This window comes from Calidris pugnax, unplaced genomic scaffold (genome assembly GCF_001431845.1).
Source record: "Calidris pugnax isolate Ruff unplaced genomic scaffold, ASM143184v1 scaffold69, whole genome shotgun sequence".
Classification (NCBI taxonomy): domain Eukaryota; kingdom Metazoa; phylum Chordata; class Aves; order Charadriiformes; family Scolopacidae; genus Calidris; species Calidris pugnax.
Genome location: NW_015090859.1, coordinates 4,301,718 through 4,318,349, shown reverse-complemented (window position 1 = coordinate 4,318,349; position 16,632 = coordinate 4,301,718). Strand labels below are relative to the sequence as shown.

General features: G+C 37.3%; 1 protein-coding gene across 1 annotated transcript in view; it reads right to left on the bottom strand.

Moving 5' to 3' along the window:
- FAM155A (family with sequence similarity 155 member A) overlaps positions 1–16,632 on the bottom strand; it is a 479,858-nt gene that overhangs the window by 460,427 nt on the left and 2,799 nt on the right. The gene's annotated exons all lie outside the window — the stretch shown is intronic.

The window sequence follows — 16,632 nt, the reverse complement described above, 5'->3', positions numbered from 1 at the left end:
ATCCAACAATTTACCACTAGATATCAGAAAATAAATCCTATAGCTACAAAAAAGCCAGTAAGAACTATAGGAACAGAAATCCTATCTTAATTATTACAAAGAACCAACAGAACTAATGCATGAAACACATCAAGAACCAAACTTTGAGAAGATTTGGTGGGTTTGCCACACATTTAGAGAAACTTAGAATTTTATATACCATTCTAAGTGTCTTTGAAAACAAAATTTATCTCTAACAGTAAGATATCCCTTCATGTATTAAATTATACTAATAGAAAATTATATGGGAAAGTGTTATCTTGAATCATAAGCATGATAAATTGACTACTGCCTAATATGAGTTAAGAAGAAACTTTGCAACCTAGCAAACGATTTTCTGTCTGGTGTAGCATTCATTTTAGTCCCAAGCTTATTCCCAGAGATAGGACATGACACCAAACAGATCACTGAGCAGTGCAGTATGTCAGTTCCTATATTCTGCTTACCAAAAATAGACTCCCTTCAGTTTTCTGATTCTTCAGTATCAGCTCCTTCAGGCTTCAGGATAAAGCAAGGTAAGTATAATCTGAGATATATCCAATTGAAGCCTTATACAAATATGTTGTCTATCTACTCTTATGATGATCTAAGCTAAACATCTGCAGTTTTGGCTACCTGCCACTCTGACTGCTTTTCCTGCTGGCAGGACAATGTCCTGCCTCAGCTGGTTGGTCTCACTTGTAGTTCCTGGTCAGCTCAGTAGCATCTGGTGGTGAATCAGTGCTGATCACCAGCAGGTCTCCCCCCTGACAACATAAATGATTTCTTTATCCATTTTTGCTAGGCCAGTAAATCACTCTTCTTGCCTCGTTTTAGTCCCACTGGGGTTTTGAGTTGGGGAACAGGTAAGAAAGCTTCCTGGTGGTTCCCAAAGGCTAAAAACATTAAACCCCACGGATCTTCAGGAATGCTTTTTCTATTGGAACAGTGTCAACCATGACTTCCAGAACTAATTTTCTTACTTAAGAGCAACTCGATACATGGCATGAATTTTCAGGGTTCAAAAGCAATTTACTACCTGTAATTACTTGCAGTATTGTAATAAAAATGCTTAAATAACAAATATTGGAAAGGCAGTAGTTCCCCATACAAACAACAAATATTCTATCAGCAAGACAACATTCTTCTAGTGTTATATTTCCCACAGAACTACCCAGTACTTTTTTAATCTTTTGAAGAAAAAAGCTTTACTCTGTGAAGAAAAATAATATCAATCTATACCATAGATACAGATTTTTCCTCAATCTTGAAAAATCTGAAGAAAATGAAATCATCACAGGTACACAGAAAATGAAATAACTGAAAAAGAAAATAAGTTACTTAGGCTTTCCTGTGTATCTGGTTGTCAGTTCAGTGGTTACCTGAAATCCCAACTGAACACTGCCCCATAATCTTTTCTTCTTCTAGGAGGAAACAATAAAATAAGTTAGAAGATAAGGAAGGTAGTATTTCATGAAGGAAGGTCAGAATTGCTCCATTCCTGCCAATTTCCCTCTCTCCCCACACAAATATGTAATTTTCAGGGTTGCTTAGATATTTCTGCAACATTCCGAAACCAAAAACTCAAGGGTTGCCATAAAGAAGCCCTGAAAGGTTTGTTCAGCCCTAGGTCCATGTCCTGGAAAGGTGCTGTGAATTCCACAGCGAGCACAGAGTCAACCCAGAGCCCAAAATGCAGCAGAGCTGCAGCGATTCTGCTGCACAGAGCCTTGGCAGCTGCAGAGAAGGCACAGAGCAAAAATCTGCACCGTGCAGTGCATCACCTCCATAGGCATGCCAGCAGAAGATGGAAGGGGAAAAAAACTACAAAAAAAAAGAAAAAAAAAAAAGAATAAAAAAGAATAATAGATGGTCACTAGTACCATGATTATACAGAGCCAGGTGCACTGAATTATTTCAGAGTTTCGGCTCAGCACCCTGAGCTGCAGTCCTGAAGAAATTGCTGAGACACTTTGGGAATTATCTCCAGGGGAGGGCTGAATTTCAGTCTCTTTACCTATGTCTATGTGAGTATTAAAAAGGAGTGTGGCTCTGTAGAAACCCTCCGTAGACTAAAGCAGTGCTGAGAACCTGCCATCCACATTACATATGTTTCATAGGTTTTTCCTTACTTCCTGGAAGGAAAAGCCCTAGTTATAGAAGTAACTAAAAACTAAGTCTGAGTTGTAGGACTACCCCTAGTCCGTTACTGAAAGGATGAATCTCATGACTGGAGTGTGGCTATCAATGGCTACAAGCTGTTCAGAAGGGACAGGAAAGGAAAGAAGGGCAGAGGCATTGCCCTCTACATCAAGAAATGAATAGAGTGTTAAGAGCTGTCTCTGAAGAACAACCACGAGCAGGTTGAAAGCTTATGGGTAAGAATTAGAAACTGAGGCAACAAAGGGAACTTTGTGGTCGGTGTCTACTACAGGCCTCCTGATCAAGGGGACCCCATTGACAAAGGCTTCTTATTCCAGCTACAGGAGACATCACACTTACAAGCTATTACCCTGCTGAGGGACTCCAACCACCCTGACATCTGCTGGAAAAACAGCATGGCAAGCTGTAGGCAATCCAGGAGACTCCTGGAGTGCACTGGGGATAGCTTCTTAAACAAGGTAATAGACAGCACTGCGAGAAGGGATATGATACTGGACCTGATGGTCACCAACTCAAGTGAGCAAATTGGTGACATCAAGATTCGAGGCAGCCTGGGCTGCAGTGATCATGCACTGGTGGAGTTCACAGTCCTGAGGGATATGAGTCAGGCGAGGAGTAAGTCAGTCCCCTGAATTTTAGGAAAACAAAATTCCAGCTCTTCAAGAAGTTAGTCAATAGGATCCCCTAGGAAACTGCCCTGAAGGACAAGGGAGCAGAACAGAGCTGGCAGATCTTTAAGGATGCTTTCCATAGAGTGGAAGAGCTCTCGATCTTCAGGTGTAAGAAAGCAGGAAAGGAAGGCAAGAGACCGGCATGGCTGAGTTAAGATCTACTGTTCAAACTAAAGGGCAAGAAGGAAATGCACATGCAGGAACAGTTACCCTGGGAAGAGTGCCCAGTTGTGTAGAGATGGGGTCAGGAAGTTCAAGATGCAGCTGAAGCAACTTGGCTAGGGATGCAAAGAATAATAATGACTTCTACAGGTATGTCAGCCAGGAAAGGAAGGTCAAAAAAGACAACTGTATCCTGGGCTGCATCAAAAGAAGCATGGCCAGCAGGCCAGGGGAGGTGATTCTGCCCCTCTGCTCTGCTCTCGTGAGACCCCACCTGGAGTACTATGTTCAGCTCTGGAGCCCTCAGCTCAGGAAAGACATGGACCTGATGAAGTGAGTCCAGAGGACGGCTGCAAAAAATGATCAGAGGGATGGAACACCTTTCCTATGAAGAAAGTCTGAGAAAGCTGGAGTTATTCAGCCTGGAGAAGAGAAGGCTCTGTGGAGACCTTATAGCAGCCTTCTAGTACCTAGAGGGAGCCTATAAGAAAGATGGGGACAAACTGTTTATCAGGACCTGTTGTGATAGGATGAGGGGTAATGGTTTTAAACTAAAAAAGGAAAGGAGGGTAAATTTAGACTAGATATAAAGAAGAATTTTTTACAATGAGCGTGGTGAAACGCTCGCGCAGAGAGCTGGTAGAAGCCCCATCCCTGGAATCATTCAAGGTCAGGTTGGACAGGGCTCTGAGCAACTTGATCTAGTTGAAAATGTCCCTGCTTATCGCAGGTGGGTTGGACTAGTTGACCTTTAAAGGTTCCTTCCAACCCAAACTATTCTACGATTCAACAGACTGCATATCTTTTAGTGCCTGCAACTCATTAGATGCACTCCTGTACTTTCAGCAGAAAGCAATCCAGTTTGTGTGCTCCCAGATTGCTTCGTGACATGAATCAAGATCCAGTAAGAGTGGGAGTGGGAGCGAGTAGGAGATTTGTTTTAAAAGCACACCCCTGACCTGAACTAAAATGCTGATGGAGACACAGCCTCAGGGCAGCTGCCTGTACACAGTTCAAGCCCTTGAGATTTGTGAACTGCGTGCCCAACTGCGACAGGCTCTGTAAGAAATAAATAGTTGGGTTTTAACTCTCTTAAGACTCAAAGTGAAAAAGAGAATTTGAAGCAGGACCAGCCCTTTAAGGAACATAATAGGTACATGTTATGGGACCCCTGCATTGCCGAATCACTGTAATATTTGACTTCCCCAATAGTACTATTACTTGCAGGAAAAAAAAAGCCAGAACACTTTCAGCCTTTTTGCTTCTCTTTCAAACATATAACCAAATGATTTCAAATGTCTCTTTTTTTGATATATACTTTAATTTCCATTTCCCATTCCATACACAGGACCACAAATTTAGAGCAACCCCAAAAAAGCTTGTTGATGTTCACAGATCTCTTATTCCTCCCTGTGAGCCTGCTGATCTTCCCTGCCAGTCATGATTTTGGTAAAATTCTGAGATGTAAATATTTCCTGCAAGCTGCAAAACATATCATCTCCTCCTCTTGCAGATCTAAACAACTATAAAAGGAGAAAAGATCTTTTCCACCCTGAATACTAGCTCTTTTCAAATCAGGCCTACATTAAGATTACGAGAAAAAAAAAAAAAAAGCCATAAATATTTACATTCATACCATTATTTAAAGAGGATTTTTTCTCCAGTGATCAAAAAGAAACAGCCATAAGTAGACAGGAAACTGAAAGAAAGGTTTAAATAAATAGAAGTAACTGAAATTCATGCTTATATTGCACAAGCTAACATAATTCTGCCGTCTATAATATTCCAAAAAAAACCCAACAAAAACCTCAGATGATCCAACAGTAATGAAAACCTCCCAGCTTATCTCCCAGATAATCACAGCAATCAAAAGATCTTGGTCTTAAAAATCCCCACAAAACCAAATAAAAAAATCTTATTATCTAATGTGCAAATAAACAAGCAGAAACAGAAATAATCTAAAATATTCCAAGTAAACAAATGGAACATTTGAGATAACTTCTTCTGTAATCTATTAATATTATGCAGCAGAGATACATTGAGTTTTAGGTGGTTTTGTTCCCACCAACAATCCAAACTTGAGTCCAAACACATAGAGGGTCTCCACAAAGGAGTTTCCAAGACCAGTGTAGTGAAACAGGTTTAGTGCACATCCTGGCTATGACATCAGCAATTGGTGCTTGTTTATTCCACATTTACTGTCAGGCTGTTCTGAACTCTTTATTAAGGAAAGAAAATATTCCAAGTAAGTTACATTTCCAGATCAATCAGAAAATAAACATATCAGTGACTGAAAAAATGGAAAAGACCTCCTAGAAACAATCGTTACATTTTTCTTTACTTCCTAAGCTACTTCTTAATTTTAAAGAATCTAGGACATTTCAAGGATTTCCATAGGAGTCTACTTCAGGACCATTCTGGCCTCTCCAAAATGCTTGATCCTACTTCAGTAATTTCCTTGTTGCACCTCTTGTAAGACATATACATATATATATATCACACACATATATATGTGTGTATAATACCTGTAATTTTTATTTAAGATGAGTCATTGTTAAAATTACTACCTTTTTTGTGAGTGTTGAAATGTACCATAGAGCAAAACTTCCATTACCTGATCCATTCTTTAACTTATGCTTAAATTCTAACTGTATTTATACTTGAGTAAATACAGAGTGTCTTTATAGCAATCAAAGCAACTTCTCTGGATTTAAACTAACAATACTACTGATCAACATCTCTCCCTTTAAACCTAGTGGATGACCTACAATCTGGGCTGGAAAAGGCAAATTAATTCTGCTTTGCTGTGTTAAAGGCTTTCCCCTCCTGGATAGCTGAACAAGTTAAGCTCATAATATTTTTCTACAGTGTGTCTGAAAAATCAATAGAATAAGAGAATGGGATCAAGACCAAGTACAACAAAGAAAAGGAGAAAAAAACATTAATCTGACAACAATAACAAATTAGTAACATCAGTGAAAGACAAGGAAACGCGCATTTAAAGCACTCTGCATATTGCTTCTTGTAACAAGGTTTGTAAAGGAAATCAGTCTGTGTCAAATCTGTCCCTTTGATTTCATATATTTGAGTTTTAAAGTATATCATGTGCCTCCTTCTGCTCTCAAAACAGTATTACATTTAAGTAAAGCCATTGATTTCGATGGAGTTAGTTTGGGTTTATGTCATTATAAATTCCTAACTAAATAAAATTGGCCTATATTTACAAATGAAAATAAAACAATATTTTAAATTCACATCTGTCATATAAAGATTGGCTTACAGTACATGTACCCAGGTCACATCCCAGGAATCAATCTCAGCTGCTAAATTTTGAAAAGCTAATGATTTAATTTTGTTAATATAGTGAGGTTGCAAAAAACGTATATTTATAAGATTCAGATTTAACATTTATAAGATTTAAATAGAGACAAAAAACCATAATGCACGTCTAACTGAATTGGGATATAAAACAGCAAGCCTCATTTCCTGAACTCCAGTGATACACTGTATCTTGTTAGCTAAGCTTGGTTTATAATAGGGGTCATTACCCCAAGGATTGTTATATCAGAAAGCATAGAAGAAAAAAATAAAAATAAACTAATTCTGCTTTCAACATAATTTGGCTAATATTTCAAATGTACCTTGTTCAGAAACTCCTACTTCACAATACTCATCCAAGTTCTGGCAGGTTCTGTGTAGAAACATTTACAGGAACATTTACTTTTAACTCCACAGGAGAATGGAACTGGAAATGAACATCTCTCATCTCTGAATGCATAAGGAATTTTAAAAGCCATCCCACGGGATCTTGGCTATGTTTTTGTTTTGCTTCCTTTTTCTAAGTGCAGAACCTCAAGCCCGTAGAATCTAATCCCCAAATATCCTCAGCCCTGGCCCTGCTCCAGCTGTGTAGCTGAAGAGGCAGAACCTCTACGTTCCAGGCAGCACATGCTGGGGCATCCCATATTTCTTCCCTTCTATAAAAACTTCCTTATTCTCAAAACTGTTCAGTCTCACTTTAAAGCACTGTACCACAATATTAACAGTTTGAACACAGTCTGAAAGGAAAAACGTGAAAGGATGCTTTTGTACTTACAGGGGTACAAGATTTGCATTATTCCAAAATAGATGCATTTGGAATACTTAAAAATAAAAAGCTCAGTGAATTAAGCTATGATGACATGGATCTTTCTCCACTGATTACACTATATGCCTGACTTTACATGGCTGGAATCACTACAGGCACATCCCACTGGAAAACCACCAGAAACTTGCTTAAGGAATTGACTAACAAGAAGTAATATGGTAATACTTCTCTTGAAAATTTCCAGAGGTTTTAGTCTTTACCAAAGTGTGGATTTTTGATTATTTGTAGCTTGTTTTAATAAAAAAAAAGATTATGACTGACATACATGATTTTATTTTTATCATTTTGAAACTGAAAGATACAGTTTTCTCATATTTTTAAAAAAATTAGTGAGATGTACTATACCAGGTTTCACCATGATGTATTCTTTTAAAAATCAGTTGTAAATCTTTGAACACACAATGATTTTTCCTTGTAACTGTGAATAAATAAAATGTTCTTATTAACCTAAAGCTCTGCTACACAGAAATCCAGTTTCAACAAATATATGTGAAGACAATGTTAAAGAGTGCTCATGGCAAATTTGCATGTAATTTTTAAAGTATATTTTTTAAAAAAATATACTTGTATTATTCATCCCACAAGAAAAATAGCCTAAAAAATAAATTTTATTGTATATTTGCTATTTTTTGTTGTTCTTCTACAAGCTGGGCTTTATTTTAAAAAACATTTATTTTTCAATCCAGTAAGCATGTATACAATTACAAAAAATTGTCTCAGCAGAGATAAGTACCTTGAAAAATATAACTGCAGTTCTAACAACAATAAAGATACCCCTCTAAATGATGAAGTCATACTAATAATTAACTTTTTTTTTCCTTGAATTGTGAGCATAATGAATCAACTATCACCTAATATGAGTTAAGAATAAACTTTCCACACTAACAAAAGATTTTCAGCCTGGTATACCGATGTTCATGAAGAATACGTGTACATAAATAAATGTTTATATTTAGTGTCTTATATTTAGTTGTCTATTACTACACAAAGAAATCTGCAAGATATGTATTTAATTATTAATATATATTTTAAAGCATTTAAGGGTTGCTCAAATTCTTCCTTAAATCAAAGTATTTCTCTAAATGAATACATCTCATATAAAATTAGTTTTTCCAAGAAGAACCTGTGAGTGTAACCCCTGAAATATGAAGAGCAAACTAACCAATGTAGAGCAACAGTCAGCAAAACACCAATCCACAAACTCTGGAAATTCTTTTATGAGAGTTTCAAAAGAATGAATAAAATGAGAAAAAAGACCCCACTTTTTCTAAATGTCGCAGACAATCCATCTTTCCTCCTTCCCTTTAATATAGAATGTCCTCTGGTTCTGGGTTGCTAATATCTTTAAAATGTAATAAAGATGCTGCATTGTGATGTTTTACAGAGATGAAGTGTGTTGACAGGCCCAAGATACCATTTACATAAGCATTCAGTGTCTAATTGAAGGCAGCATCTAATCTAACATGCAGAGGATTAGCAAGTATTAAACATGCATTTTAAAAGCATTCTAGAGATCCCACTTGCTCCCTGGAAAATATCTCCTAAAAACTAGAATATATTGCACATTCTACAATACAAAAAAAAACATAATGATTTTTTTTTTTTTTTCAGATTTTATAATGGATAAATTTGAAAGTATAAGTCCTTGACTAAGGAATTTGCCTAAATTGTAACATTAAAAAAAAACAAACATTAAAATGCCATTGTCTTATACCAAAAGTGAAAGTTTGGACTTTTTTTAAATTTGTAATCTCTCGAGTACGGTTTCCCCCTAATTTCACTGAAATCATTTAAACATCCACAATGACTTCCAGACTTCTGCAGAATTTCTAAAAGCCTGGACCCAAACATTGTTTGTTGATAACTTGCAACAAAGTTCAGACCATCTTTGCTACTGTTTTCTATCAGCAAGTTGTCTTCTAATAGTGAAATCTCTGACTGATGTCTCAACATCAGTCTATATGAAAGGTGAACATTCCCGTCTGGATTTCCAAAACACTTCAAAAGACCAAGATATTCATATAGAACTTCTGGAAGTTTATCAATTCAGCATTTATCATCACCATTCATCCCAACAGTTTGTTCGCATTTGATCAGTGCTCAAAAGGCTCCTACTAGGTTCTCCTGTAAAGGTCTTAGCACACTCTAATTTCAAACACATCTTTCAAGACATGTCCATCAGGTATTTTTCCACTTTGTCCATTAAAGACAAGAGGTGTAGAGTGTGAGAATATCGTGTTGATCAGCTTCACTTCAAAGCCGCTTACATCGTGCCTTGTTCTCTTTGTCATTAGGGACTGGGAGCTTGTTGGATATAGCTCTTCAAATTGCATGTTCTAAAAGAGCGAGCTACGTCTTTCATATACCTGCCCTGTTTGCAGACAAGGTCGGATCACAACCCCCCCCCCAGAAATTTGGTCTTTATTTTTTTTAACATATCTTCAAATTAATAAAATCTCTCTATGAGCCAGAGTATTTCCTTAGTGCCTCACTAAATTTGTATTCATCTAACTGATTGATGCTGTAAAGTAAACCAAACTATCGCACGCTCTCACTCAGTGATGTTTGCTCTACAGTTCTGACAAGAGAAAAGTACAGTGAAAAATACACAGAACAGTACAGTATGGTTATCCTAGTAAAGTGGCATAAACGTCTAAAAATATGTGCCTCTTGAGTGAGAGAGATTGGGTAGGCTTGGGAGTTCCCTCTCATTTGATATAAGGGATGAAAATGAAACCCAGTGTAATGTATAGGAATTCTCACACACGTTGACATGTCTACCCCAAAAAAACCCTACCTTCCTTGCAAAGAGAGAAGGGAGAATAAGAGAAATAATCTGTAGCAGATTTACCTGCAGAAATTGCTATTAAGAAGATGACTTACAATTTTTATTGCATGGTTTTTCAGTAAAAATAATAGAAATAACAACTGGAGAATTAATATCTATAAGCTCTTGTCCTCCCCTCTCTTAAAAAAGTGATAAAAATATAATTATGTCATACAAGGCCCTTTCCTATCCTCATCCCTAAGAAGCAGATTGCATAGCTCACACATTCTTCAGCAACAGAATATAGTTATCAAAGGAGTGAGAGGCTTGTGATTTCACTGGGCTGGCGTGGGACAGCACAAGTAGCAGGATTTTACAAACTTTCTCACAGTTAAATTTTGCATATGAACACAATTTCATCCCAACTCATTTTTTATACCAAAAATCACTTTATTAGGATATATTTAATATGACTTCAGAGGTCCACAGTGGAGACGTTTCTATCTCAGATAAAACAAGAGTATGTGCTCTTGAAATACAATGAACAGAAAATAGGTACTTTAGGGCATAATCCATCTGACCTATTTTAGATGTGGGCTTTTTGTGAACTGACTCAGACTCTAGAATTACCCATATATCTCCATTGACTACAAAAAGAGTCTGAATTTTTGTATTTGATGTGGACATCCATACTGAACATCTACTTCTTTTTTTTTTTTTTGTCAGATGAAGTATTTAATTTTTCTATCTTCTGAAGTGTTATGAGCGATACTTATTAAAAAGTAGTATTTGAGTATTCAGCTTATAAATTACGTCTTCCCTTTGAGGCAATCCACAACTCTAAATACATTATGGATCCTAATGCAAGACTGAAGTGATAAATTACTAAGTATAGACCAAATGATTTTTAGACAGGATAAGTAATAGAACTATAATTTGCATTTTGATTACTTTTCCTAGAAGAACATGAAATGAAGGAGCAAGACTCTTGCATTCTCTGCAAGGTGCATATGAAGAGCACTGTTTGATGCAAGGAGAACCAGTGAACAAAGTAAAGTTGAGGGCAGACCTACGAAATAACGAAGTGTTAAATGGTGGCTGCTGAACTAGGGTGGAACCCACTTCAGCTAGTCATCTACAGTCCTTTTTTTCCTAAATCAGGAATGAAGTACCCATCAACACTGTCAATGGGATGAATCAATGGGTGATCAAATAGACACAAACTTTTTAAAAAGTTAGGTGGAGTGAACTCACTTCTGGAAAGAGCATACTGGAAATCTGCTCTTTTAGGAAAGGTCTGATCCTGATCCAACAAAACATTTAAGCAATTGAATGACTATAACCATGTGCTCAGTCTTCCCTGAGTGAAATGCCATTCACCTAGCTCCAAACAGGAGGCTGAAACAGATTGCTGAATCAGGATTTTAGACCAAAATACAAAGTTCATTAGTAGATAGACAGTGTTGCTCCTTATATTAATATACCAGTACACTATTACAAGAATAGACATACTAAATTCATCCACATATTTATCTTAAATAAGTTTTGAAATATAATGCAACTTCTACTATTTTTAAATTAACTGAACAAATAACGTTCAAACATCAATTCATAACATCACATTAGTTCCACAGCATTTTAAACAAAGCTTTCAAAAATATGTGCATTTAAGTATCATGGCTTTTTTAGTACAGCATATTACTCATTTTAAAAAGAGCTTTAAAAAAATATTTAAATTTCAACACATTCTGAAAAGGCATCAGCTCAGTAATTAATGTTTTTTGTTTCCCATTTGTATTAGACGTTGACCATCAGTGCAGATTTCTGAAGGTTTAATTTGTAAGAGTTTCTTCTGATTAGCTTAGGTATCACTCTTGCACATAATATAAATACTGTGTGATTAAGATGTGCAATTGAAATGTCTAACTTTGCGGCAGATGCTGGTCTATGTGACCTTTTGTAACAGAAGGGTTCTTTTATCACTTGAGCTTTTGGTTTCGTATTTCTCATCTGCTCTTTTCTGCCAGCTTAACTGAGAGTTTAAATCAAACCCTAATTAAACTACATATGCTGTTTAGGAAAAAGTTCTTGGAAAAGTCATGATTCATATAAGCTTTGATATTTCCAGATAAATGAGAACAAATGTGATTTTAATTGTTTTAAATAGCTTTCAGTCATCCTCTTACTCAAATAAAAGTAGTTGAACGCAGCTCTGTGATCAAAAAAAAGAAAAAAATATCTAGTAACAAAAGCACCAGCTCTATACTCCTATCAACTACACCATTTATGTTTAATGATGAAAACCTTTATTGATATGTGTGTTTTTCAACTAAGTAGTATTATTACTCAGCTATTTTCTTACATATTTATGATACCAATATCATAAACCTAAAATCAGAAGATCAGAAGTTATTAAATGACATTTAATTCGGGGGGGGGGGGGCTATGATTATTCCAACTCTAATAAGACAGAAAAAGAATAATGCACTTTTGGGAAGTGAAGAAAGTGTTATCTCTGTGTTCCTAACACTTCTATTGCTGTGCTATTTGTATTACAAACAAGGCAAATGATAGTCTAAACCTGGAATGCCTAGATTGTGGAGGACTTAAATTGTTTTCATGTTGGCACCATCTCAAATGGAACCTTTCACAGTGCTGTTACACTTAAATTCTCTTTGAACTTTTGACAAAAAGAGAGAAGCATTCCTTTTTTAAGAGGTGCCATTTGAGATTTTTCAGGTTTTGGGTGAAAAAAAAAGAGAAAGGGGGGGGGGGGGGGGGGGAGAAAAAAAGAAAAAAAAATTGTGTGTACATGTTAAGCACCTAGGATGTGAGCTGAAGCTTGCTTTTTAGTAATGTTGATATAAAAAAGGTGGTATAATTTATTTTTCTCTTTTGATATTCTAGGGGGAAAACTGAATTATTTTGTTATTTTAATTATAATGCACTTCCCTGAATTGCATATTTCAATATCTTAACTAGCACTAAGGAAGGCTCCATCTTATACACTTTCAACTTTCACAGGGTTCACAGGGTTAAAGAAATCTGTGTCAAAAAATGATAACTGATGTTTTCTTCAAACATTAATAAATATTTCTGTCAAGAAAACCTTGGCCTCTGATACTTGTCACAAAGACATAGGTTTTATCTCTCAAAAAAAAAAAAAATTAAAAGCCTTTACATTTATATGCCCTACTTAGTTATTTGACCCAGTTCCTAATCAGAAGTAGCCAGAATTTTCTTTTATTCCACAGAGCGATTGCCTGCTGTCTTAAGAATAAGAACTCGAGTATTTCCCCTGATACAAAGCTGACAAGTCATTATAAGGAACTGTGTCTTCCAACATCCAGCCAATACAGTTCTCTGTTAATTGTTTGAATACAGTCCTGTGTCACACTGTGTATAAAAATGATAGTCTGGAAATCAAGAAACTTTAGGTATTGCCAAGAACAGTTTCTGTAAATACAGCCACTATTTTATAATGTGCAAAACCAAAATTTCATAATACTCTTTTTGTTTACATCTAAATTAAATTTAAAGCAGAAAACCAGAAATGTAGATCTAGATTCTTGGTTACTTGGTTACTTTAGGAATTCAGTTAAGCTACAGCAATTTATTTATGTCACCTTGTTGTAATACATTCAAGTATTTGTCTTACTTATATTTATTGTTTAGCCATTACTGATATATGACTATCAAGACAAGAAAACAATCTATAAAGAGGTTATTTTTTAAGAAAGAAGTTGAAGATGGATTTAGTGAGACTACACTGATATCCAGAACATCTAAACAACATGCAAAGTCTACCGACATCCTAACAACATAAAATGCATATGCATGTTCATTGATACTATCAAAAATAAATAGTGATTTTTCAAATGTTCTAAAATTCAAAATTCTCATCATTCTCTATGGAATGTTGAAAAATCCCAATACAACTCAACAAGAAGTTTAATAACCTTAGTAACAGGATGGCATTCTTCTCAAAAAAATGAGTGAGTATCCCTTACTATTAAAACTGAAACCAAAACTCCCTATGTGGAACAGCTAAATGTGGACTGATGACCCAAACAACTCATGACTGTAAATCTTTGCAATGCAAAGCAATTTATTTAAAACATTCTTCAGACACCAGGAGACATATGGCAGAATACAGAATATTTTGAAAGTAAAGTTCATTTTCTTCTGGTTTCAGATAAAGGAATGAAAATGTAAAGTCTGAAGTGGAGAGTTATACATCAAAACTATTTTGATATGTACTATTTGTTAGAACCAACAGTATTTTCTGTAAGGTGTAACTTGCTAGACTGAGAAAGCCCCATGATTTTCACTCTTTAGTGTAAGAACTGGCTGTGTTGAGGGTGGGTGGGTGGAGGTGGGAGGGGTGGGGGTGACTGCGTGAGGGGTGTGGGGAAAGCTGGAGAAAGGGGAAGTAATACTCAATTACAAGTTTTGGGTTGACTGTTATTCAGTGTAAATTTTATTGATTTTGCCATCAGTTATAATTGGTCAACTGGAAAAAAAGCTCTCTCTTTTTCTGCAAATGAAGTAGCCCTCCCAGAATACTAAAGACGTCTTAAATAGAAATAGACTATTTAACAAGCCTTTCACTGTATTAAGCCAGGGCTTAGATACATGATTACTGAGTAAAGTCCGTACTTTTATCATTTTGTTTAAAAGAAAAGAAAAAGCAGCTCACCACATAAACCAATCAAACAACGTGTACCTAAAATGCATAGTTAGATGCCAAGTTATTTTCTATTCTGATTCTTAAACTAAAAATTACCAACGCGTTCAACAATCAAAAAATTAATATTTACTTACACAAAAAAAAAGCTATTTCCTGATTGAGTTTTATAAATGAAATGTTGCATAAAGCACCAGAGAGGCGAGCAAAATATTGCAATTGTCACAAAGTGTTCACCGCGAGTTCCTAGTTTCACCCATACACGCTTGAGGGTGGACCACACAGATGCACATCAACCACACGCGGCTACCGGACGGTTGGACCTGCTCCTCAGCCACCAGGACGAACCAAAGAGCTGCGGAGGGACCCGGAGGGACCCAGAGGAACCGACCCGGGGGGCGGGTGGGGGCGAGCGGCTCCTCCCCAGCCGGGCCGCGGGAGCTGCCTGCAGCACCCTGGACAGCGCCCGCCCGGCCCCGCGGGGAGAGAGAAAACACCCCGCGTTTGGGTTTGCTCTTTGGGGTTTTGGTTTATTTTTCTCTCTTCCCTGCTGAAATAGCCTTCGTATTTTAACACAGACTGGTTGGCCAAATTCTCAAAACATCGAACAGTTCCGTCCGGCACTACAAAACTGAAGAACTGTAAGTCATTGGCGCTGCATTTGTCCAGTTCGTGTATATGTTTCATTTTAATGTCAACCACTTTCCCCCCATCATTAGAAAAGTATTTCTCTTTATTCAATGTCCGAAGGGGAAATAGTTATGCAGTTCTGTGGTGTTCATTTTCAACACCTTTTACACCATCATGTACTGTAAGGCAACTGCACACTTTGTGGTAAAGTTTGTTCAAACTAAACTGTGATACAAAAAGAAGCACTTTAAGCAAGTAGATGTTGATCGTTTGGCAGCACAGAGCAGTAGATCAATTTCTAGCGAGAGTTACTGAAAAGGCAAAGATGTCCTTACAGCAGCAGATACCTATTTATATTTGATATGCTTTTTACTTATCCAATTTATGCTTTTTACTTAGCCAATTCACTCTGGAAATAAAATACATTTACATTGTCAGTATCCAAGCACATAATATACATACAACGAGTGCGTACACACACAGTTTATAACCAGAAACAGTGGAGTCAAAATTACTGACGAGACTAGTTCACTTTTGTCAAGTTTAGCAAGAAAAAATAAATACAGCAACTTTCCTACTTTATCCAATTAGATAACAGGATATTTCAGCTTCTGGAGGGACTGGATTGATTTTTGAGGCAAAGACATGTGCAGGTTGCACTAACCTATTGGTGAAAGGGATTCTTTAGGCATGGACTGTTACCATGACATGATTTCAGAAGGCCCTGCTGAAGTTACAAAGCACAGAGGTACTGCTAGGCCTTCTGTTCAGAGCGATGATTCGTATGCACTGTTGTGTCCCACTGCTAAAGCAGGAGTTGATTTGGACTGGTTAGTGTATTGCTGCAGTAGTGGAGATAATTCAGTTCAGGATAGAAACCATTCACCTGGCCCAGCTCTTGACAAATAAGCAAAGCAAGGGGAAAAAGCATGCAGTTAGTTATTTTAGGTGCCAAGGACAACACTTTTTTTTCTGCCCTTTCCTGTCTTGAGAGCTAGGCCAACTAATCTTGTGCAAAAGTAGAGAGAGCAACAACTACACAGAGCCGAAGCGGGACTTTTTCTTTCCAACAAAGGAAATTAAAACCCTCTGGACCTTTCTGAGCGGTCACCAGCGGCACCACACAAAACCACCATCACACAAGAGCTGTCACCGTCACTTCCCAACCAAGGGCCACCGCGGTGCCCACTGACATCCACCCTCGTCCTCCAGCTCTTCCCAGCTCCACACATTTTGGCAGAGCGCCTGGAGACACAGTCCCGCTCCACGTTCCCGAGGCGGCCGGGATCCTCCCCGCTCCGCCGCCCCGCGCACTGCCGCCGCCGCCGCCCCCGGGGCCAAGGGCCCGACGGAACCCACCCGGTGCGCGCCCCCGGCCCCCGCGGGG